Source organism: Ochlerotatus camptorhynchus, unplaced genomic scaffold (assembly GCF_037179485.1).
Source record: "Ochlerotatus camptorhynchus isolate MF236.1 unplaced genomic scaffold, CSIRO-AGI_Acam_v1.1 ptg000196l, whole genome shotgun sequence".
Classification (NCBI taxonomy): domain Eukaryota; kingdom Metazoa; phylum Arthropoda; class Insecta; order Diptera; family Culicidae; genus Ochlerotatus; species Ochlerotatus camptorhynchus.
Window position 1 is genome coordinate 3414703 of NW_027040686.1, and position 23856 is coordinate 3438558.

Here is a 23856-nt window from a genome sequence, read left to right on the forward strand (position 1 = left end):
GCGAAATCTAAATAATGGAATAGTTCTCATGCTGCCTCATGTCCCCCTCGGAGGAAGCTCAGTTCCTCGGCATGAAACGTGTTGTACCTTCACATGAATGAATAAATTTCAATGATACCTAGCCTAGTACCAGCAATTCTACGTACAAGGAGCTGTAACAATTGAATTACATTTATTAAAATTTCATCCGATTTCGGTGCGATTTCTTCATTAGACAACCAGATGGGGAATTTCTTCGGCTCTTTGATTCAACGGTAATGGTTTTAACTTGTAAAATCCCATTTGTTCGGTATTTCTGAAACGCTTATTGTCCACCGGAAAAAGGCAGACCATCAGAAAGCTCATTCCGGAAATCCAATCTGTGCTGCTGCATACACGTGTATCAGCTGTTGTTCCCACACACAACCATGCACCACACTGGACTGAAATACCGCAGCATCCACCACCAAGAAAACAACAAAAAAAAAATACCACATTTTCCGCTGAATACAATATTATGAAACATACCACCACACAGGGCACTCGTTTCTTCAAACATCATTCTTCCCATCCGTATACACTAAATAAGCACAAATACGGGCACACCCCAAACGGATGGCCCTTTCCCACCATCATCCCCGAACGCAAAATGCCATCCACTTTCCACGCTTTATCTCCCATCGTCGTCCCGTCGGGCACCGGGAAATGTGCGGCGGATGCTACAATCCATCATCCCATCCCGGGTCGGTGCGCGGTGGTTGGCATTTTCAGACATCATACGGACGTTCATACGGACAGCAGCAGTCATCACCCCGTCCCCGTCGCATGGCCCGCCTCTTTGATGCAATTGAAATAAAATTATACAAATTGCAGAAACCTTTGCTTGGCAGTACCTACACGGAAAAAAAGTGCTCTTGAATCGAAGGCTTGCTCTTTGATGAAACATAAAAAAATATGATGAGCCATTTCATTGGGGTTTGCCTCCTACAAAGCATCCGACGACGACATCGACGACGATAGACAGACGAGAACGATGGTGGAATCGAAAAAAAAGAGAAACATCTGTACATCCGTTACCAACACCGCATCAGAACCGGTGGAGATCACCAAACAGCGGAAGCGAAGAAGGTGAATTCATCCAGTTTTTTTTTTCGCTCATCTCGGAAACCAACAGCCGCAACATTTCATCTGGAATCGCTTAATGATGTTTGGGAATTTTCGGCGGGCTTCTTCCTGTGTGTTGCTGTAGACCGATTTTGCCGCTTTTGGGATCTTTTTTTATTAAAAGAGGATGTAAATTTGGGGCTTTTTAAGAGTTAGGGCTGACTATTGATTACGATTTTTGGAGCTTTGATGCTTTCGCCAGACTGGGGCCCACCTTGACTAGCACTGGTTCAACATAATCTAACACGACATACGTGAATGGGTGTACGAAGGGTAGTAACCGTTCATCGGGAAGAGCGCCATTACTGGTATTCTGTGAGGGTTTTGGAGATCTTGCAAAATAAATATTTTGTTACAAACTTTTGAACAAGAGACTAGAACTAGCCTTTCTAGAATGCACGGCCGCATTTAGTTTACCAATCCGTAGATGACACTTTGTGGGAATAGCTGGATTTAATAGCTGGGACCTCAATGCAGACCGAAAGAACTATTCAAAATTAACTCACCTTAATGTACGTAAGAGAAGAATGTGAGTTGCATTTGTTTAACAAAGCATATGTTTAGATTTCAATCCAAATTCTTTAAATATATTTCCTTAAACCTCTGAGATATTTTGAGGAATACAATTTTAATTTGATGTTAATTTTGAATAATTGATGATATTTTGCGTTCACTGGCGCATTTTTAGAAAATCCATTCAGAAAGTTCATTCATATTTCATGTGATTTATATTTTTAAGTACTTTAAAAATAAAAGCAATGCTATGGAAAAGATTTGGGAGAGGAAAAATGGTAAAAGTATTCTTTTGAGCGATTGTTCAAAATATATTACTTAAAACGTGAATATCAGATAAATTTTGTAAAACTTCGTATATCTCAGTTGTTTGAAGATGTCCAGCTGTTATGTCTTCGGTATCTTTCCATAAAATTTTACGTTCTACAACTTTGCCAGAGTCAAAAAACCTCAATCTTGCGAAATAAAAATATTTGTATCGTTTCGTGAACTGTTTTAATCCACTAAATGGCTAATATGCCATTTATGTCAAAATAAAGAAAATTGTGTTACATGATAAGTGGCAATCTTGTCAAGGTTTACACTACTTAACATTTTCAAAAAAATGATTTGCATGGATGAATTACTTATTTTTTCTTTTCTCTAATTACAAGGCTTTGAGCCATCGGCTGGTTCGCCACTTGAAAAAATAAAAGGCTTGTGTGCAATATAAATGAAAAGTTGTCTAATGTAAATGATGAGTCTGAAACTACTGGGATAACTAGAAGCGGCTACCTGTTTATAAATTTCATTGACCTTTATCGCACTCTTCATCCTGTTAAAATTTTGGCAATAAATTACAATTTGCTGACTTTACCATAGGAAATCTATCGGTCGACAAATTTAAATTATTAAAACTAATTACCTCCCTCTCACGCAGAGAAGTCATCAATTCCTGGTGTTCGTCGGGAGCCACAATAACGGTTGTCTTCCTTCAAGTGGTGCGTCAATTCCGTAGAAAACCCGAATGCTTGCAAGAACACGCCTTGCACGATGCACCTGTTGGACGGGTGCACTTGAGCTGGGCGCGGGGAAACATCACTCGACGGGTAGGGGTTTAATATTTCACCCCTTTTGAAATTTGATCGTTGGTCGGTAATTACAGTCAGGAATCCTTATTGCCGGGGTGGGAATGAATAAGGAACCGCGAATAAGGATACCCACAGCTAATGGAATTTTCACTAATGGGGGCTGTGGTGGATTCTCATTTGTTTCAATATAAAAAGCTATACTGTCTTCGACAACGTTTTGAACTGTGATAGACCAACAAGCCTGTGTCATTGAATTCAGGTTTAATTGGGAACTACGCCGCTAGAGGCGCTTCACTTTTATGTTACTTATGACGGGCGCTATAATGTATGGATCTTAGGTCCAACATAGAACATTTCGTGTTCCTGGCCATATAGAAGGTTACTGTCCTCAGCAAAGTTGTTCAGGTGATCATGTCCTTTTTAATGTTGTTTATATTAGTTCAGAACTCTCTCACTACGCAGCGCTGGTGTGCATGTAAATTTCCTATATAAACTGTATCTCGAGAACCTGGCCATATAGAAAGTTGCTGTCTTGAGCAAAATTGTTCAGGTGACCAAGTCCTTTCGGATGGTGGTCATATTATTTCAGAACTCTATCACTACGTGGCGCTAGTGTGCACATGAACTTCCTTAATGGATGATAGGGATGATGTGTTGAGGCCAGAAATCGATTTCGGACGCCATTTTGAAATCCAAGATGGCGACCATCGGTTTAAGAAAAACTGTCAAATACCCTACAATATGGGTATTTTTGAAAAGGGGACGACGTGTAGATCCCGGAAATCGATGCCAAACGCCATTTTGGAACCCAAGATGGCTGTCATCGGTTCAAGAAAAAAAAATTGAAAGTGTTCAGTATTGTCTTGACCAAGTGTTCAACTGCGATGAAACAAAACTGTTTTACAAAAAAAAAATACGCCTCAACGATCTTATGCCTCAGAGCATCTGAAAGCAATGCCGGGATCGAAAGGGAAAAAAGGGTTCTCAATCATGTTTTGCTCTTACGTGAAAGGGTCCCTGATGATGAAGCCGTTGGTTATCAACAAAATCGCGAATCCAATGGACATTTAAAATTTACAGAAAGTGAAAGTTGGATGACCCGAGAATTATTTGAGGACTGGATAAACGACTACTTTGCACCACAGTTGGAGGAGTTTTGCGCAGACTGGAACATTAGCTTCAAGGCTTTGCTGCTCCTTGATAACGGTCCATCGCATCAGTCCACCATAAGCAATCCCAACATCAAGCTTCTATACATGCCACCAAAGACCACGTCTTTGATTCAACCCCTCAGGGCATCATTAGAAATTTCAAGGTAAACTATTTATGTCAAGAGAAGCTACAGTTTTATTCTGGACACAACACGAAAGAAGTTCAGCACCAAGAATTGTTTTGACTGCTTGGATGTGGTTCTAAAGGAAAAGTCACAGTGAAATCAACGAAATCAGAAGAGATGAACCGGCTACAGCAGATGAAATTGTGAGAAAACTGGACCCATATACAATGAATATGGATTATATTTTCATCCCACCACGGCGGAAATCGAGTTCAAAATAGATCAACTCTCCCAGTTCGTAAGTTTCTGCACATAGAACAGTAATGTGGAACAGTGAACAAAAATGTAAGATTTGCTAAGGGAAGTCGAAACCCTTCTCAAGGAGTGCAAGAACGAGGGTGACTAGAATGCATAAAGCATGACAGCGCTGGTTGGATCTTTGTCATCGAAAGAGGAAATACATTGTGGAATAGATCTCCAGTTTACGAAAGAGAAAACCAAACAAACTAAAGCGTTTAATTGTTTTGAGAAATTGTCCACGATACGTTGCCTTTTTTTTTTTTTTTTTTTTTTTTTTAACTCTTTATTTGTTCCAAATTCAAAATAAATTACATTTCATTTTTAACCTAGGTGCTCCAGTTACTGCAGTAACGTACCAGCCTTAATTGTTATGATATATATCTAAGTGTTTTTACATTGTTCATGTCTTGGCAATTCAGTATTTTAAACAGGTTTTTTAACCTGCATGTCAGTATAACAATTGATATCCTAAAACTAAAAACTAAAACTAAATCTTATCTAAGTATAAAGGGAATTAATCGTTGCAATTGAGGATTGCAACGATTTTTGCCTGAAATTATTCATTATTTTGTTGGACATTAGTTCTAAAGCCTCAACATACGAAATTCTATGTACTTCGGTAGTACTGTACCAGGGAGGCAACTTCAAAATCATTTTCAGAACTTTGTTCTGAATCCTTTGAAGTGCTTTTTTCCTGGTACTGCAACAACTAGACCATATTGGCACAGCGTAAAGCATGGCCGGTCTAAAAACTTGTTTAAATATTAGAAGTTTATTCGTCAGGCAAAGTTTGGATTTTCTGTTTATAAGAGGATACAAACATTTAATATATTTGTTACATTTGGCTTGAATGCCCTCAATGTGATCTTTAAAAGTTAATTTTTGGTCAAGTATTAATCCAAGATATTTCACTTGGTTTGACCAGGAAATTGGAATTCCGTTCATAGTGACTATGTGACTACTACTAGGTTTCAAAAAGGAAGCCCTGGGCTTATGTGGAAATATTATAAGTTGAGTTTTGGAAGCGTTGGGAGAAATCTTCCATTTTTGTAAATAAGAAGAGAAAATATCTAAACTTTTCTGAAGTCTGCTGCAAATAACACGAAGACTTCTTCCTTTAGCGGAAATGCCTGTGTCATCAGCGAACAAAGATTTGTGGCAACCCTGAGGCAAATCAGGGAGGTCCGAAGTGAAAATGTTATACAATCTAGGCCCAAGAATGCTACCCTGAGGAACTCCTGCTCTAACAGGTAGTCGATTAGATTTGGAATTTTGATAATTTACCTGCAGAGTTCTGTCAGTTAAATAATTTTGAACTAATTTCATAATATAAAATGGAAAATTTAACTTTTTAAATTTAGCAATCAAACCTTCATGCCAAACACTGTCGAATGCTTTTTCTATGTCTAGAAGAGCAACTCCAGTTGAGTGGCCTTCAGATTTGTTTGAAAGAATTAAATTGGTAACTCTTAAGAGTTGATGAGTATTTGAATGCCCATGGCGAAATCCAAACTGCTCATCTGCAAAAATTGAGTTCGTATTGATGTGAAGCATCATTCTATTCAAAATTATCTTTTCAAAAAGTTTACTTATTGAAGAAAGCAAACTTATTGGGCGGTAGCTAGAAGCTTCAGCTGGATTTTTATCCGGCTTCAAAATTGGAACAACTTTTGCATTTTTCCATTTATCAGGAAAGTATGCCAAATGGAAACATCTGTTAAATAATTTTACCAAGAAAGACAAGGTACTCTCTGGGAGTTTTTTGATGAGGATATAGAAAATTCCATCATCACCTGGAGCTTTCATATTTTGAAACTTTTTAGTTATAGACCTTACTTCGTCCAAATCAGTCCCCCAGGAATCATCAAAAATATTTTCCCGAGAGAAAATATTCAGAAAATCCCGAGCAACCTGATTCTCAATAGGACTAGTAAGACCCAAACTGAAATTATGGGAACTCTCGAATTGCTTAGCAAGTTTCTGAGCTTTTTCCAAATTTGTGATCAAAATTTTACCACCTTCTTTAAGCGCTGGAATAGGCTTTTGAGGTTTTTTCAAAATTTTTGTGAATTTCCAAAAGGGTTTGGAACTCGGGTCTAATTTAGAAATATTATTTTCAAAAGTTTTGTTCCTCAGGGCAGAGAATCGCTTTTTAATTTGTTTTTGCAAATCCCGCCAGATAACCTTCATGGCAGGATCGCGTGTTCTTTGATATTGTCTCCTACGGACATTTTTAAGACGGATCAAGAGCTGAAGATCGTCGTCTATTATAATTGAATCGAATTTAACCTCGCATTTTGGTACTGAGGCAGCTCTTGCTGCAACTATAGAAGTAGTCAGAGATTCAAGAGCATAATTAATTTCATCTTTGGTTTGCAAAGGAATGTTTGGATCGAAGTTATATTCCATAAATGTTCGATACTGCTCCCAATCAGCTCTATGGTAATTGAAAGTAGAACTGTTGGGATTACAAATTATTTCTTGGGATATTTCAAAAGTTACTGGAAGGTGATCAGAACCGAAGTCAGCATGGGTAACCAGTTGGCTACAAAGTTGACATGAATCAGTTAAGACCAAATCAATAGTGGAGGGATTTCTTGCAGAAGAAAAGCATGTTGGGTTGTTTGGATATTGAATAGTGTAATAACCTGCAGAACAATCATCAAACAGAATATTACCATTGGAATTGCTTTGAGCATTATTCCATGAGCGGTGTTTTGCATTAAAATCACCAATAATGAAGAATTTAGACCTATGACGGGTAAGTTTCTGGAGGTCACCCTTGAGAAAATTATTTTGCTGGCCTACGCATTGGAATGGCAAATAGGCAGCTATAAACGTAAGTTGTCCAAATTTTGTTTCAACAGAAACTCCCAAAGTTTCAAAAACTTTGGTTTCAAATGAAGAAAGAATTTTATTTTTGATTCGTCTATGAACAATGATTGCAACGCCACCAGAGGGTTCATCAAGACGATCATTTCTATAAATGAAATAATTTGCGTCCCTCTTAACCTTATGGTCAGGTTTAAGGAACGTTTCAGTTATAACGGCAATATGCACGTTATGAACTCGCAAAAAGTTAAATAGCTCGTCTTCATTATCTTTAAGAGATCGAGCATTCCAATTTACAATATTTAATGCTTTAAAATCCATTACTGAATTTTAAAGTCATGACAATATTATTTGCAAATTTTACTCCAGTTTGAATAGCATCAAACATGGAGTTAGATTTAAGCATATCAGAAATCATGTCAATTAATGATTTCTGTAAAAATTCCATTTTAGGGGCAGTAATGCTTCCTAAATCAAAATTGTCAAAATTTCCGTTAGAATTACTTTGGTTAGTATTTTGATTTCTACCCGCTGCAATAGCAGCATAGGTAGCTCCATTAACTCGCTGAACATTGTTAGCAGCGAGGGGAGTAGGTACAGATGAAAAATTTGAAGCAGGGGTGATATTTGTACCTACGGGTACGAATGTAGAATTTGTTCCTCGCTGACCGTTGTTAACAGCAGAGGAATTTGTACCTGGTCGGAAACGTGGAGCGTTTCTTACCTGTCGGTTAGAACGAGATTGTAGGATCGCTTTGCGTGTCTTACATTCCCAAAAATTGGATTTGTGGTTTTCACCACAATTTGAACATTTAAATTTCTTAGGATCTTCCTTCACAGGACAGTCGTCCTTTGCGTGAGAGGAATCACCACAATTCATGCATTTAGCTGGCATGTAGCAATTTTTAGTTCCGTGACCCCATCCCTGGCATTTACGGCACTGGGTGAGGTTTTGGAAATTTCCTCCAGTCTTCCTGAAGTGTTCCCACTTCACTCGGACATGGAGCATAAGGCTAGCTTTTTCTAAGGCCTTAAGGTTGTTTAGTTCACTAGACTTGAAGTGAACTAAATAAAAATCATTAGAAATCCCGTTGCGCGAATCGCCAGGACGGGATTTCATTTTCATTTTGATTACTTGGAGTGGCACAACTCCAAGTAATTTTGCCAGTTCATTTTTGATCTGATCCAGGGATTCACCACTGGGCAGTCCTTTCATGACAACCTTGAACACACGTTCAGTTTTGGTGTCGTAAGTAAAAAATTTGTGCTTCTTCTCAGTAAGATACTTGAGAAGACATTTAAATCCGTCCAAGGTTTCAGCCAATACACGGCATTCACCCCGACGTCCAATTTGTAGTGAAAACTCAACTTTCACGAAATTCAAAAGTTCCATGCGAAGAGCATGGAAATCGGAAGTGGTTATCACAATAGGGGGAATCTTTACCTTCTTGGCATTAAGCCGGGAAATTTTACTAGAATTTTTCTTGGATGATGGATCATTCTCATCATCCGTGAGCAAATCAAATTGATTACTCAAATTAATTTCTTCAGAAGGGGGGTCAAGAGTTTGCCCCTTTCTTTTGCGTTTAGGCGCCATGGCGACAGTAAATTTTTTATCCAAATCGACTTTCAAGCAGATTACTATAAGAATCTGAAGGATCAAAGAGGAATAAAGTTGAACAAGGTAGAAATTTTACAGGTTGAGCACTGAAAAGTGCTGTTTAAATTTGTTGTAGCTTTAGGTAGTAGTAACACTGCCTTCAGCAAAAAGCAAATAGATCCGCACGGCAAGAGAGCACGATGCGGACTGACGATACGTTGCCATCATGCTTAATGATACGCTATGCACGTTATACATACATACTATATGCAATATGCTTGAATTCCTGTATTCGGTGGTAAAACAGATTTTTCGCTGCCGCAAGAGGGTCTCTATCATGAGCAAGACGGTTGATTTCATTCTGTCTGGTGATTTTTTTTCCTTTGGTTTGTTTTCCGTCAATCTTGTTTTCCGTGCTGAGCACCAATGCTACCGACGTGTCAGGAAGGCAGCTCCCACACTTGGACCCTACCTATCGACCCATCAACTCATGAACCGGGGACCAAGGGCTTTACTTCCCTTCCGAAGGAAGACGTGATCAGAGATGTTATGCCTCAGAACATCCCGGCGGCGCCGACTGGGATTGAACCCAGGCCTGCTGGGGTGAGAGGTAATCACGCTTACCACTACACCACTGGTGCCGCTATTCTGTCTGATGATGATCCATTCTGTAGTTGATGATATTGTGCTGGATTGTGTGATTATTGTGATTGTGATTACGACTGTGACTTTGATTGAAATGTGCGTCTGCTTTTCGTTGCTTTTTCCGCTTTTTATCCTTAGGGCCGAAGCATTAATTATGTCACGCTAAATCGAGCAAAAAATTACCCCCTCCCCCCTATCGTGACGTTTTTCCTATACCTAATGCATTGCTTGTCACAAAATCATGGACCCCCTCCCCCCCTTAGAGCGTGACATAATATATGCATCAACCCTTATCAGCCTCTTTTAGCTGATTCAAGCGATACAACTTCCGAGCATCATAGTCCGCTTTCCATATTCGTTTGTTAGAGCACCCGCACCAATGCGTTGCAAAAGCTATTTTAGCAACCTCCACCATAACGCAGTAACTGCACTGGGGGTTGCTATTCAAGTGCGGGAAATAACAATCTGCCTCTCGGTGAACAGCGGGTTGACAGCTATAGCAGCGCGATAGCAACCGACCCAAGCGTTGCTATCTATGAAATGTTTGTTTTGTTTTTCATCTGAACATTGTGATGTATGAATGAATTTGGATCTGGGACAAAAATGTGGCCCCAAGGGACAGCAAAGCATTCCTCTAGATGACTCAGAACATCCGTAAATGTGGGAAATTAGTAAAAAAGAATCTAGATTTTTTAAATCAACTTGTTGTTATACTGCATGAATGAATTTGGATTTGAAACCAGTATGTGCACTCTGCTGGCCACAAACCAATATTTCGGGAGGTCCAACCAGGCGTAAAAGTAATCAATTCGTAAAAGAATATTCAAGAGCTCCACGTTCTGAAGCATCGCAAAATTCATGAAATTCTTGACTCCCATAATTCCTTAGAACTCCTTGAAACATTCTGCAACTTCCCTTAAATAAAGGAAACTGATATGAAAATCTATAATCATCTACGGAGTTCCCAGAACTTCCCAATATATAATGAAACTACCAAAAAATCTATATACTTCTTTGAAGGTCTCTAGACGCTCTTGAAGATTTATGAACATTTTAAAAGATCGGGAATTTCTTGAATTTCTCGAAGTTATTGGAAGTGCCGGTAATATCTCGGAAACTCCCTAAAGTTTCTTGGAAATTTAAATTTTCTCAAGTTATCTCCACATCTCCACAACTCCACATCTCCACATCTCTGAAACTATTTTGACTTCCCTAAAGTTCTCTAGACATCCCTGAATTTCTCAAATTTTCTTGAAAGTTCCTGCAGTTTCCTGAAGCTTTTAACTTTGAAATTCCTGAAGTTTATCTAAAGTTCACAAAAATTTCCAAAAGTTTTCGGCACTTCCTTTTTGTTCCCGCAGTTTGCCTATGAAACTTCCCTGAAGTTCTCAGTACTTCTTTTCATTCTTCAGACTCTCCTGATGATCTCTAAAGCTTCCTCTTATGCTAGCTTACGGAACTTCCCCTCCTGGAATTATCCAGAAATTAATGGAACTGCCCAGAATATCTTTAAACGTCTGTCTGTATGGAAGTTCTGTGTAGCTTTCTTATATTTTTTAAGTTTATTCCCTGAAGTTTTATACTATTTTTTGCAGAAATAAATGGAACCTCCATAAAGTTGTCGAAACTAACCTAAAGTTTTAGGAACATCCATAAAGTTTTTTTTTTTTTATTATTATAGTCGCTTTAACACTCTTGGGTCATTCGTGACTTGTCCGGGGGTGAGATTCGAACTCGTGACTTTGGCGTGAGAGGAATGGATGTTAACCACTACGCCGGGGTCGCCCCCATCCATAAAGTTCTCAAGTTTTCCTGATGTTCATGGAACTGCCCTAACATATTCAGAACTTACCCGAAGTTCACGTAACTTACTTTTTAAATTTTCCAAAATTTAATGGAACTGCCCTGAAGCACTTGATCTTCACTGGGGTAAATTTTCCTGAAATCTATTTGATTGCCTTGGAGCTGTCGAAACTTACTCTCAAGGGTCTTTAACTTCCCCAAATTTCAATCAATCAGAACTTCTTAAAGGTAAAACAAAATGTATGATGTTAATAAATCTACCGTATTTAATTCGACCAACCGAGATTTATACATTCACAAGCTAAAATATACAATCTAGTAATCCAGATGGGCATCCGGGGCCTTCCTTAGCTCAGTCGGTAAAGGCGCAGCTACAAAGCAAGACCATGCTGGAGGTGGCTGGGTTCGATTCCCGGTCCGGTCTAGGAATTTTTCGGGTTGTAAAATTTCTCGACTTCCCTGGGCATAAAGAGTATAATTGGACTTGCCACACAATTATACTAATGCAAAAATGGTACAGGCATCGAAAGCTCTCAATTAATAACTGTGGAAGTACATCTAGAACACTAAGTTGAGAGCACGCAATAAGCTAATATGCGATATGCCATAAGCTTGAAATGCGAAGAAGAAGAAGAATCCGAAAATGACTTTATGCATTTTGGTGCGCTTCCACTGTTATGGATGTTCCGGATCTCCCAGAGGACAGTTTCGAGACCACCAGTGTGCCCATGCTAGCCCCAGATTCAAATTCATTAATGTGCATCACAACATGCGATTTAACAAAAAATCGCTGGGTTGTGGATCTTTTTTGCGAGTTGATAACCTTTACGGTATTTTGGATCTTCCGGAGGACCGTTTTTTGAGAACCTGGGTCTGTAGTTGGATCTTACCTTCAATATTCAGTGTTCATGGTTAGGTTAATAAATATTGTGGGGCCTCATAGTCTAGTCAGTAAAGGCACGGTATTAACAAGCCGGAGGCGGCGGGTTCGATTCTCGGTCCGGTCGAGGGAATTTTTCGGGTTGGAAATTTTCTCGACTTTCCGGGGCATAGAGCATCATTGTGCTTGCCACACAATATACAAATTCATGCATTTGGTATTGGCATCGAAAGCTCTCAATTAATAACTGTGGAAGTGCATTTAGAACACTAAGTTGAGAGCACGTAATAAGCTAATATGCACTAAGCAATAAGCTTGAAATGCGAATAAGAAGAAGAAGATATAAACTTCAGTTCGAAAATCGACGATAAGTTTAGCAACTATCGGTGTGAAGCAAGCTACAATCGTGATAGTAACGGCACCGGTCGTTGCTAACTAAAATAGCAATGGCCAAAGTTGTCAAAGTAGCAGGCTTGATGGAGCCTCGCTCGCGAGTTTGAAATGAGCCGAGCGTAGCATTTTTCTGAGGAGTAGAATGCCTACTGCCAAATCATTCCAATGACCTTCGGAGCTTGTGAGCGAAGGAGGATAAAATGAGAGTGAGGTTTGCTGCCATTCATGTTCATGTTTTCTACTACACGCTCTTACTCTCACTCTGGGTGAACTCTGAGCTTCTTGCGTCGAACAAAAAAGTCATCCGGAGTCTCGAAAAGCGCACCTCACGTCAAATCAACCTCTCGCTGAAATTCCCTTTCCCTCTCTCTCGAGGAGTTTTTGTTTACTTCTTCCATATTCCTGCCGCCACTCACTCGAGGTGAGGGCTGGCTAAACTCGTAAGACAAAAGCGTTTTAAAACCTCCAGTGAGTTTGAGGAGTTTCAGCAAACTAGCAGCCCGAATAGCAACACATTGGTGCGGGTGCTCTTACCCAGAAGCAGAGCTGCCAGGTGGTTTTATAAAAAATCTGTATCCACTCTATTAAAAAATCTGTATTTTCTGTATTAATTTTTTTTCTTAATTAATCATGTTTTGTTGTTTTCCAAATACAGTGCATACAAAATAACCATAAAAAGTGCTTAAGCACCTATTCGGGCTATCGTACTAACCATACGGGATATAATTGCGCCATTTGTGATATCGTCCGTACTTATTTATAAGAGTGATATGAAGCCGTTTGAAAATGTATGGAGATTTTAGTTTCTATTCATTATCTTCCTGATAAGCAGTTTTAAATGCAAAAAAGTGCACGAGTTTGATATTTTTAATATAGATGAATACAATTAATTACATCATTTGTGTGGTAGTTACACCGAAAAGTCGAGAGATGTCGCCCCGCCAGTGCTGGTAAAATCATTTTTGCAGTATGGAGAATATCAGAAAATCCGCAATTTCTTACGAAATACATTTTCAATGCAAGTAAAATGTTTACGAGTACTTGTATTTGTACCATTTTAATGTGCTCGGGCACTTTTCTTGTATTTAACATACATGCTTATATTGGAAATATTCAATTAATACTGTAAATCCCCATACAATCAAAAAAGTTATTTTGTTTTTATAAATTTTGAATTTTTTTTCTCAAGCATTTTATAAAAATCTGTATAAATCTGTATTGTAATTTAAAAATCTGTGATAAATCTGTATTCTGTATCGGGTCTGTATTAAGATTAAAAAATCTGTATAATACAGATAAATCTGTATAAATGGCAGCGCTGCCCAGAAGTTGTCATCCTGAGCCATCGGCATGATTTGAGTTTTTGAATTCAATTTTCAGGCTGGGGCACGAGCTAGCTGACGGAGTCAAAGGTGCGTTATGAAAATGTGCTATATTAACAAAAATGGACTTCAATTCATCAGGAATATCCAACTGCAGTATTGGATTGGTGTGCATTGGCACACTAGAATTCATGTCCATCGTGAGATTTGAGGGTTGCTTGATTTTTTCATTCAAACATTTCAAGTCATCAGACATATCCGACATAATTGTTTGCAATGACGTAGATATAGTCTCTTTAGACGCCGTTTGGCAAGCCATTTGTGAGTGTGGTATGCTTTCCAAACCGTTTGTGATAACGGATGACAACCGATGTTTACGTGCGTGAGCGTTTAAAGAAGCGTCTGTTACCCATAATCCGCGAACATGACGCCTCAGTACTGTTTTGGCCAGATTTGGCGTCGGTTTATTACTCCAAGGACACGGTAGCCTGGTATAAAGCCAACAAAGGTCCAATTCGTACCCAAGGAGATGAATCCGCTAAACTGTCCCCAGGCGAGGCATATCGAAACTTTTTGGGCCCTGACCAAAGCATATTTGCGGAAACATGTAAAGGCAGCGGATTCCGTTACAAAGATTGCGGAAGACTCGGAAAAAGTATCCAAAATTGTTGGAAAGGCATTTGTACTGAAGCTAATGAGTAGCGTGAGATAAAAAATCCGCTCCTTGGCTTACGACTGATCGGATCTCGGATTGTCTACGGTAAATTTACTGTAGACAGAATTACGTCATCGTTTTTTTTTAATTGGGCTTAGACATTCTGGGGCATAGATTTTATTTTAGCTATCTTTGACCGGATTTACCGAATAAAGCTATTTTGCATTTTTTCAATTGGAGATTTACTTTACTATTTGGTCACTTATGTTCGCAATCAACAATTGTTCGACAACCGGTGTTATAGTACGCCTCAGTTTTGAGATATTAATATTCAAACTTTTCAAACCATCTGGTGATGTCTTCAACTGCTTCAAAATTCAAGTAATATCTAATAATAAATTCTTAATTAAGAAATCGATTAAAACTTTCTGCAGCTGCGATGATCTAACTGGAAAGCAACACTAAAAGTAGATTCATGCTCTAAAATAGAAGCACCCAACTGCAGTTGCTACCGGAGCAGACAATAAGTTATTAAAACTGAAAGATGGCCATCAAAAATTAAACGCAAATTACATATACAATTTCGCCTTTTCTGCTCGACAAACTTTTGAATACCAGCATCATCATCATCATTTTCCACTTCTTTCCCAAAGAAACACAAGTTTCCCATCCAGTTTAATTTCCCTACACGGCACGCCACGTGCACTGGGGCTCGACCAAAGGTTCACCCCGTGCAACATTTATAAAATGTGACATTCTTCTCGGATGAAAGGGGGGAGTTGTTAGGAGGGGCTAAGACATAAAAGTTGCTCGTTTGTTATGTTTAATGAAAAATTAAAGACAAAGTCGTGGCTGTTGCGCTTTGTGCCGCCGCTGAGTGTCCCGAGTCCTTCCAGAACTTCACTCATAAACACACATGAGTAAACAGGACTGGGGCAGTGGCAGCGAAGGGAAGGGAAAGGGGGCTTCGTAATTAAACACAGGCTGAAGCGGGCTCCCTTTCTAAGCTCGGTGCGCGTAAAACCGTCGACGGGGCGGTGATGTTAATAAAAACTAAATTAAACATAAAATATGTTAATTTCATATGAGATTCTGATGCTGTTTTCTTGTCTTGTGAGGATTTTTTCTTCTTCCGGGCGGAAAAGAGTACACAAATAATAAAAATCGTTGATGGCCTCGGAGCAGTAAAGAGTCGTGTTTAGCAGCCATTTATGGACTACTGCTTTGGAAGCGAGCGAGCTAGGAGGATTGCTCCAGAAAGGCAGGACGAGGGCGATGGAAATAATTACGATGATAATGTTTATCATCGTTTTTATTTTTATTCGCTCAAAGTTTCATGTACTTGAATGGGCCACGCACAGAGTGCTCCTTTGAGCGCGGAAAACATCATGTTTTTCGGATGTTCGTTTGTCGTGTCGTCGTCGGGCGGCATCAGAAGCATTGCGTGTTGTCCTTCACCTGATCCAATCCGATTGCTTCCGTGGGCGAGGGGGGCGGGGGAGGCGCTTGCTGAAAGGGGCGTAATGAGGAAGGAAAGGAAGATTATAAGGATCTCCAGGCGGTGATAAAGTTGGCGCGCTCGCGCGTTTTCTTAAGTACAACCTCGAAATGAGGATAATAAGAGGTGATGTTAAGCTGGTGCTGCTCGTTATGCCATGGGCCGTTGTTGTCGCAGTGAAGCGTGTCAGTCGTTGAGCACCGAACCGACGACGATGCAATGTTGCTACTTCGGTCGGTGGCATCACAAAACAGGGTCGTTAGCATTAAAAATTAAAAACGAATTTCTTCTGTCGGAAGGTATAGTTGGAAACGAGTTGGAAGCCACGAATCACGAGTGAATGTCTCGTAAAGAAAGCTGGCTTGATGGGGGTGTTTGAAGTAGGGGGGTTTTGAAACGATAGACAGCATGCTGTGGGTTGTGGCGTTTCCAGGGATGGGCCATTTCGTCAAATGAACAACTATTTTTTAGAGGATCGTTGCACCTGACACGGCATTAACTCCTGGAATTTTACGACAGTCATCGAATCGACTACTATTTACAATTCCCCAGCTAGCAGTCCTAAACAATTTATCGTTATGCCACTGCCCTGGATTGCTTCCCACACATCAACATGCACTTGCATGAAAAATGGACAATCAATTTAATTAACACAGACTACATGGCACAATCTTCCCACCGTCCCTTCGGCGCATTTCCCGGCAACTCAACTCAGCGAAACTGAATCTCACCACTACAGCATGAATTAATCATTTCACAAAATTTCCACTAATTGCTCAATTAACTCTATTCATTTTCCAATCGTTTATCGGGTATTGGAAAATTAACATCATACCCCACTTAAACCACTTCGCCTCTACTGACCAAAGCCACCCCTCCCCATTCGCCGAGCAACAGCGACGGCGATGGTGGTGGTGGTGGTGAAAATCCTCTCGTACACTTTTCGGATGATCGATCTCAGGCTGCATGTAAATATATTTGGCGTGAAAATAACCACTGCGCTCACGCATACATACATACTGGCCGCACATCGCCGGGATATAAGCTACAACAGTTGCATTTTCGGGGTTGTTCTGGAATTGGCCTCCTCTCGGTCCCCACCCACATCCGATCCTCCGTTCAGCGGGTGCCGTGCACTGAAAAGGAGGTCGCATCAACAGAACCCGATTCCTCTCTTCCCCTCACCTCACACTTCCATCGGACCAGCATCAATAGCAGCAGCCCCAGTAGCAGAAAGGCCATTGTTTATATTGTCTGTAATCGACTGCTATTGAAGTATTTTAATTAAAAACAGACCGATGAATTACGCCCCCGTAATTCAATCCCCCACTGACTGGAGGGGTGGCAGCAGCAACAGCATTATTGGCGGTAGTGACAGAAGCGAGGTCAGTTTCGGAAATTAAGTGCAGTCTGCCTGGTGCACTGGTCCCCGATGCTACTGTTGTTGTTCATGATGATGATGATGATGATGGTGATGCAGGTTCAGTGTGACAACAATCGGTTTTGTATTGTGGAAATTTTAATTTTCAGATTAATGCGAGATGTACCATCGATCGAGGGCCGGGTGGAGGGGATTGATCAAGTGAGGTCGTCGTGGTTTGTGGTGCGGGGGACAGTGGTAAAATGCTATGGGATTTGTGAGTGGATGGACGGAAAATAAAAATTTATACCGATAGATTGGCCGAGCCCAGAGGGCCAAGTGCTTGCGTACTGGGGATTCGCTGGAGTCCAAGCTGAAGTGGAAAAAGTTTTTTTGTTGAGTTTGTGTGTATGGAAAAAAAAAACGATTTGTTTAATTTGCGAATCTGGTTGATGGAAAATATTTTCGTTTCAGATAATTATTTTATGCTTTTATTTTTCTGATAGCTCTGAAGTCAATATTTGGTGCGGTTTTTTTTTTCAGATTGGCATGGTGATTAAATGAATAGTTGTTACCTATATTTTAAAATGCGATTATTTGAGCCAAAATTACATACAACAATGTTGGGTAACATCAAACGAAGTCTGCCTAGATGAAAATATAGAATTAGATTGAATTTTCTTCAAACCGCTTTCCATTTCCAATCTCCAAATTTCAATTCATAAATCCAAAAACCATTGTAGCGTGTTTAGAAGTTTTATTAGAGTATTTTTTAAGGTTATAAAAAAAGAACTCGGATTGCCCCTTTTGCGATTCAAGGTTGATATATGAATAATATTATGTTCGGAAGCCTTAGTATTGCTTGCTGGATTTTGGTAATTTTGGCACAGCCGAGCTGCACAGCAATACATTTTACTGAGATCTCTGGAAAAATGACGACTGCAAAACATTTTCCGAGACTCAGCAATCAAATCACCAGTGTGCCATCAATACATATGGGAACACCTGGGCACACTCATTGGCACTGTTTGGCACCTATGGTACCTTAATTCTTATGATCTCTAAAGTAACTGGAATCACTGCACTATTTCTGCGCCTGCGCAGTGCGGATGTGTCAAAATTTGATTACTGATGCAACCAATTTTTGGTGTCCGCAAAAGATAATTTCACCGAAGCCTCCAACGCAGCCTTACTACAATGGTCCGCAAACGGAGCAACGGAAGATGCCGACATCACGATGACGACTAGGTGGTTCGTTTCCCAAGCACGCTGCCGCCTCTGACGGTTACTTTTGCTCGGTTAATTGTAAGTACTGGCATCGCCACCAACATCGAACACCACCAGCAGTATCTCAAAAAATCCTAATGTTGTTTGTTGACCAATCCGATCGCCATCGACCAGACTGATGCACGTTCCGTCCGGTTCTCTCAGAGACAGACTGGTGAGACCGGTAGAAAGTATATTCATCTCTCTGCCGGATATATCGTCATCTAGACCAATCTTATCATCATCTCGTCGGGATCCATGAACGGATCATCCATGTGGACATGCTCATCGTCTGGCTGGAGCAGGTATTCGCATCTACGTAGTACTTCTCCGGATTGGTTTCGTACGGTTCGCAGGGGACGATTTTGGCAAAATTGAACTGTGACGAATTGATTTCCTGCGTCGTCCATTCCGTCTTCAGTAGCTCCTGGATGGTTATACAAGTTTTGGTATTCTTGCAAAGCAAAAAAATACTCCAATTCTTCGCTGATTTCGTGCTAAATGATCAGTTTGGATTGCAGGATTTCCTCAACGTCCACGAATGGGTTCTCGAAGAACAACAACGCATGAAGTGTCACACCGTCATTTCCAGTTCCAGACCGTAGTAGTGGTTGCCTGTCAAAACTTCCGGATTGCAGTACTTGGTCGTGCCGGAGAAGGTAGACAAAAGATGCCCTCTCGTCTTTGATGTTCACGTGCAAAATGTGTGCAGAAAATAATCAACCGCATTAGCAATCTGAAGAAAGATCCAACAACCCGCTTTCTTAGATCGATAAACTCGAACATCACAACACTTGGAAGAACTTTCCGTTCTCGAACCAATCGAACATGTTGACAATATTCGGATGCTTCACGTGCGTTAACAGGTACACTTCCATTGAAATTTCCCGCTTCTATTCCATCGTAATCAATCAGTATGATCTTCGATATCACCAGCAACCTATCCGAGTCTCGGTAGCTCAGCTCCAAATATCCGTAAGCGCTCTTTCCGATGGGCCTCACCAGCGTTTATTCTTTGCTGTACATTACTTGTTCGCTAACTGGGCGTTCTTTCACAGGGCGTTCTTTAACTGGGTGTTCGATAACTGTACCCAGTTAAAAAGCAGTTATACGTCAATAATAGACGTCACATATTGTTTGACATTTCGTTGTCATTTAATAGAAATTTTAGTTTTAATATAAATAAATTTGAAAATATTATCATATCACACTGAATTCTAGACTTGAAAGCGTTTTTAGCGAAAGCGTTAAACCTTTTTAAATTCGCGAGTATGAATGCTGTAAACATAGCAATAACAAACTTTATACTGATTCAATTCAATGCACGTGAATTTTTTTTTTAACGTCGACCGAACAATCCATTTAAGTTTCCCTCATTGTTTTTTAACGTGTGACAAGCCAGCCCAGTTAGCGAGTGGAATTCGCTAACTGGACTGTGCTTTTAGCCCAGTTAGCGAACAAGTTCTGTACTTTCCGTTAATCAAATCTTCATCGCACTGCGACATACGGGAGACGGAGCTCTGAGCCGATTGTCCACCATACCTTTCAAGCTGTTGAACGTCAACGTCAGATTCTGATGCGTATCCTCATCCTCCAGGTTGCTGTTCGATGAATCCGCCAGTCGGTTTACCCAGATGTAGTTGACCTTTCTTCCACAGGGAAGCGTCTTATTCGAAAGGATGTACAGTATGTCGATCAAGTTGCCATCGTAGTGAATAGGTTCCCCGCGGTACTTCCCATCCGAATAGATCGACCTGTGTGGTCCACACGGAATCGGAAGCATTCCAACGGCCGAATGGCGTTTCTGTTGATTTGGCATTGACCATTGTCTTCGACAGCTCATACGGTTTGCCATACCGGGGAGTTGCACTAGTCCTCACTAGAGGAGTTCTTCATCAAGGCATTAATGTCCTGTTAACGGGTGGTAGAAGTTCACAATCGACAATGTTCAGGTAATTTTCAGTTCTGGTTTGGAAAGAATTTCCTTTACCGTATACGTGGCACCTGTCCATCTTGGGCGGCTGCTCGTTTTGCCTTGACCTGGGTCCAGGACAGATTCCTGTCGACTTCCGTTTTTCCTTGCTGAAGCTCCGCTGCAATGAACCCCTGGGTCTGCCTTTACTGCGATGTCCTTACTTACCTTACCAATCAGGCTAAGACCGTGTTGTCCTCTGCTGTCCGAAGAAGTCGTCTCCACTCTACTCGATCCATGGCCACACTTCGCCAGCCTCGTAGTCTGCGAAGGGTCCGCAGGTCACCTTCTACTTGGTCGATCCACCTTGCCCGCTGCGCGCCTCTTCTTCTTGTTTCGGTTGGGTCGCTTTCTAGAACCATTTTCACTGAGTCGTCGTGCGGCATTCTTACGACGTGCCCAGCCCACCGTAGTCACCCCATTTTTGCAATGTGGACAATGGATGGTTCTCCCAGCAGCTGGTGCAATTCATGGTTCATTCGCCTCCTCCACGTTCCGTCATCCATCCATCCACGAGCATAGTCCAAGTCTCGTGGCCGTAGAGAACCACCGGTCTAATCAGCGTCTTGTAGATAGTCAACTTCGTGCGGCGGCGAATTTTATTCGACCGGAGCGTCCTCCGGAGTCCAAAGTAGGCACGATTCCCTGCCATAATGCGTCTTTGAATTTCTCTGCTGGTATCATTTTCGGCGGTCACCAGTGAGCCCAAATACACGAACTCATCGACCACCTCGATTTCGTCACCATCAATCTGAACTCGGGGTGGGAGGCTAACATTGTCTTCCCTAGAACCTCTTCCTTTCATGTATTTTGTCTTTGATGCGTCCAATCCGCCTAGCTTCAGCCTTCAGTCTGATGTACGTTTCCGCCATCGTCTCAAAGTTCCGTGCCATGGTGTCAATGTCATCGGCGAAGCCAAGAAGCTGGATGGACTTCCCGAAGATCGTGCCACTCGTGTCTATTCCAGCTCTTCTGATCACACCTTCTAACGCGATGTTGAACAGCAGACACGAAAGTCTATCACCCTGCCGTAGACCCCTTCGAGATTCAAAGGGACTCGAGAGTGTCCCCGATATTCGAACAACGCACATCACTCGCTCCATCGTCGGCTTGACCAATCGCGTCAGTTTATCCGGAAATCCGTACTCGTGCATAATCTGCCATAGCTGATCTCGATCGATTGTGTCGTATGCGGATTTGAAATCGATGAACAAATGATGTGTGGGCACGTTGTATTCGCGGCATTTCTGCAAAACCTGCCGAATCGCGAAAATTTGGTCCGAGGTAGCGCGGGCACCCATGAATCCCGCCTGGTATTTCCCCACGAACTCTCTTGCATATGGTGACAGACGGCGGCATAGAATTTAGGACAGTACCTTGTAGGTGGCGCTCAGCAGTGTGATCGCGCGGTAGTTGCAGCAATCCAACTTGTCGCCCTTTTTGTAGATTGGGCATACGACACCTTCCATCCACTCCTCCGGTAATATCTCTTCCTTCCAAATCTTGGCAATTACCCAGTGTTTCACCACCGTATTTTAGTAGCTCACTTGGTAGTTGATCTACACCAGTTGCTTTGTTGTTCTTCAGCCGACCGATCTCCTCCTCAACTTTTTGAAGATCAGGGGCCGGTAGCCTGTCGTCTTCTGCGCGTGCTCCAAGGTCTGTTGCCGTGCCACCTTCGTTTTCTGCTGCTTCACCGTTGAGGTGCTCGTCATAGTACTGCTTCCACCTCTCAATCACCTCACACTCGTTCGTGAGAAGGTTACCGTCCAAGTCCTTGCACATATCGGCTTGCGGCACGTAGCCTTTGCGCGAACTATTTAGCTTCTCGTAGAACTTCCGTGTGTCGTTTACGCGGTACAGATTTTCCATCGCCTCGTGATCTCGGTCTTCCTGCTGACGCTTCTTCTTTCGGAAAACCTAGTTTTGTCTGTTCCGCGCTTGTCTGTATTGCTCCACATTCAATCTCGTGCGGTGTTGCAGCATTCTCGCCCGTGCTGCATTCTTCTCCTCTACTAACAGTTTGCATTCGCCGTCAAACCAGTCATTTCTTCGGTCCGGGATTGCAGTACCTAGTGCCGCTGCAGCAGTACTACCTATGGCTGAACGGATGTCCCTCCAGCCATCTTCAAGAGAAGCTGCGCCAAGCTGCTATTCCGTGGGTAGTGCAACTTCCAGCTGCTGCGCGTAGTCCTGGGCAACTCCGGCATCCCGTAGTTGCTCAATGTTGGGTCGCGGCGTTCGACTTCGACGTGTGTTATGCACCGTCGAGAGTTTTGAGCGCATGCATACTGCAACTAGGTAGTGGTCCGAATCTATGTTCGCACTGCGGTACGTGCGGACGTTGATAATGTCGGAGAAGAATTTCCCGTCGATTAGAACGTGATCGATTTGGTTTTCTGTGTGTTGGTCAGGTGATCTCCAGGTGGCTTTGTGGATATCCTTGCGGGGGAAAAAGGTACTTCGAACTACCATACCCTGGGAGGCTACAAAGTTCACGCATCGTTGGCCGTTGTCGTTCGATACGGCATGCAGGCTGTTTGGCCCGATTGCCGGTCTATACATTGCCTCCCGTCCTACCTGAACGTTCATGTCGCCGATGACGATTTTGACGTCCCGTTGCGAACAGCCGTCGTACACCTGCTCCAGCTGCGCATAGAACGCTTCTTTCTCGTCGTCGGGTCTCCCTTCGTGTGGGCAGTGCACGTTGATGATGCTGTAGTTGAAGAAACGGCCCTTAATCCTCAACTTGCACATCCTCGCGTTGATCGGCTGCCAACCAATAACGCGTTGGCGCATCTTACCCAGCATTACAAAGCCGGTTCCCAGCTCGTTGGTGATGCCACAGCTCTGGTAGAAAGTAGCCGCTCGATGCCGCTTTTCCATACCTTTTGTCCCGTCCAGCAAAGTTCCTACAGTGCTACGACTTCGAAGTTGCGTGGTTGAAGTTCGTCATAGATTAACCTATCGCAACCCGGGAAGCCGAGCGATTTGCACTTCCATGTTCCGAGTTTCCAATCGTAGTCCTTATTTCGTCGCGTAGGTCTGTGCCGATTGTTCCGATCCGTATTTCTTTCTTCGGTATTTGCAACTTTGTTTTTTTTTCCAGGGCGGCTTGTTGGGCCTGCCCCAACCCCCTGTCTCGCCGGGGGACCATCGTGCACAGCTCTGGTTAGAGTCCCACGCTGGCACTAGGACGGTGATCAGCCGCACCTCCATGGAGAACAGACGCCGTTTTGAGCCGCACCTCCATGGTGAGCAGACGCTCAGGTTTGGTGAAGCATTTCCTCTATCACCGTACTATGGTTACCGCGCCAGTGTTCGCGTC

The 23856-nt window shown here is 41.9% G+C and overlaps 1 protein-coding gene and 1 pseudogene across 5 annotated transcripts in view; one reads left to right on the forward strand and one right to left on the reverse strand.

Annotated features, from left to right (window-relative positions):
- Positions 1-23856, forward strand: part of Rbp6 (RNA-binding protein 6) — a 1960266-nt gene that overhangs the window by 1481752 nt on the left and 454658 nt on the right. The gene's annotated exons all lie outside the window — the stretch shown is intronic.
- On the reverse strand, positions 18590-20568 carry LOC135702669 (uncharacterized; annotated as a pseudogene).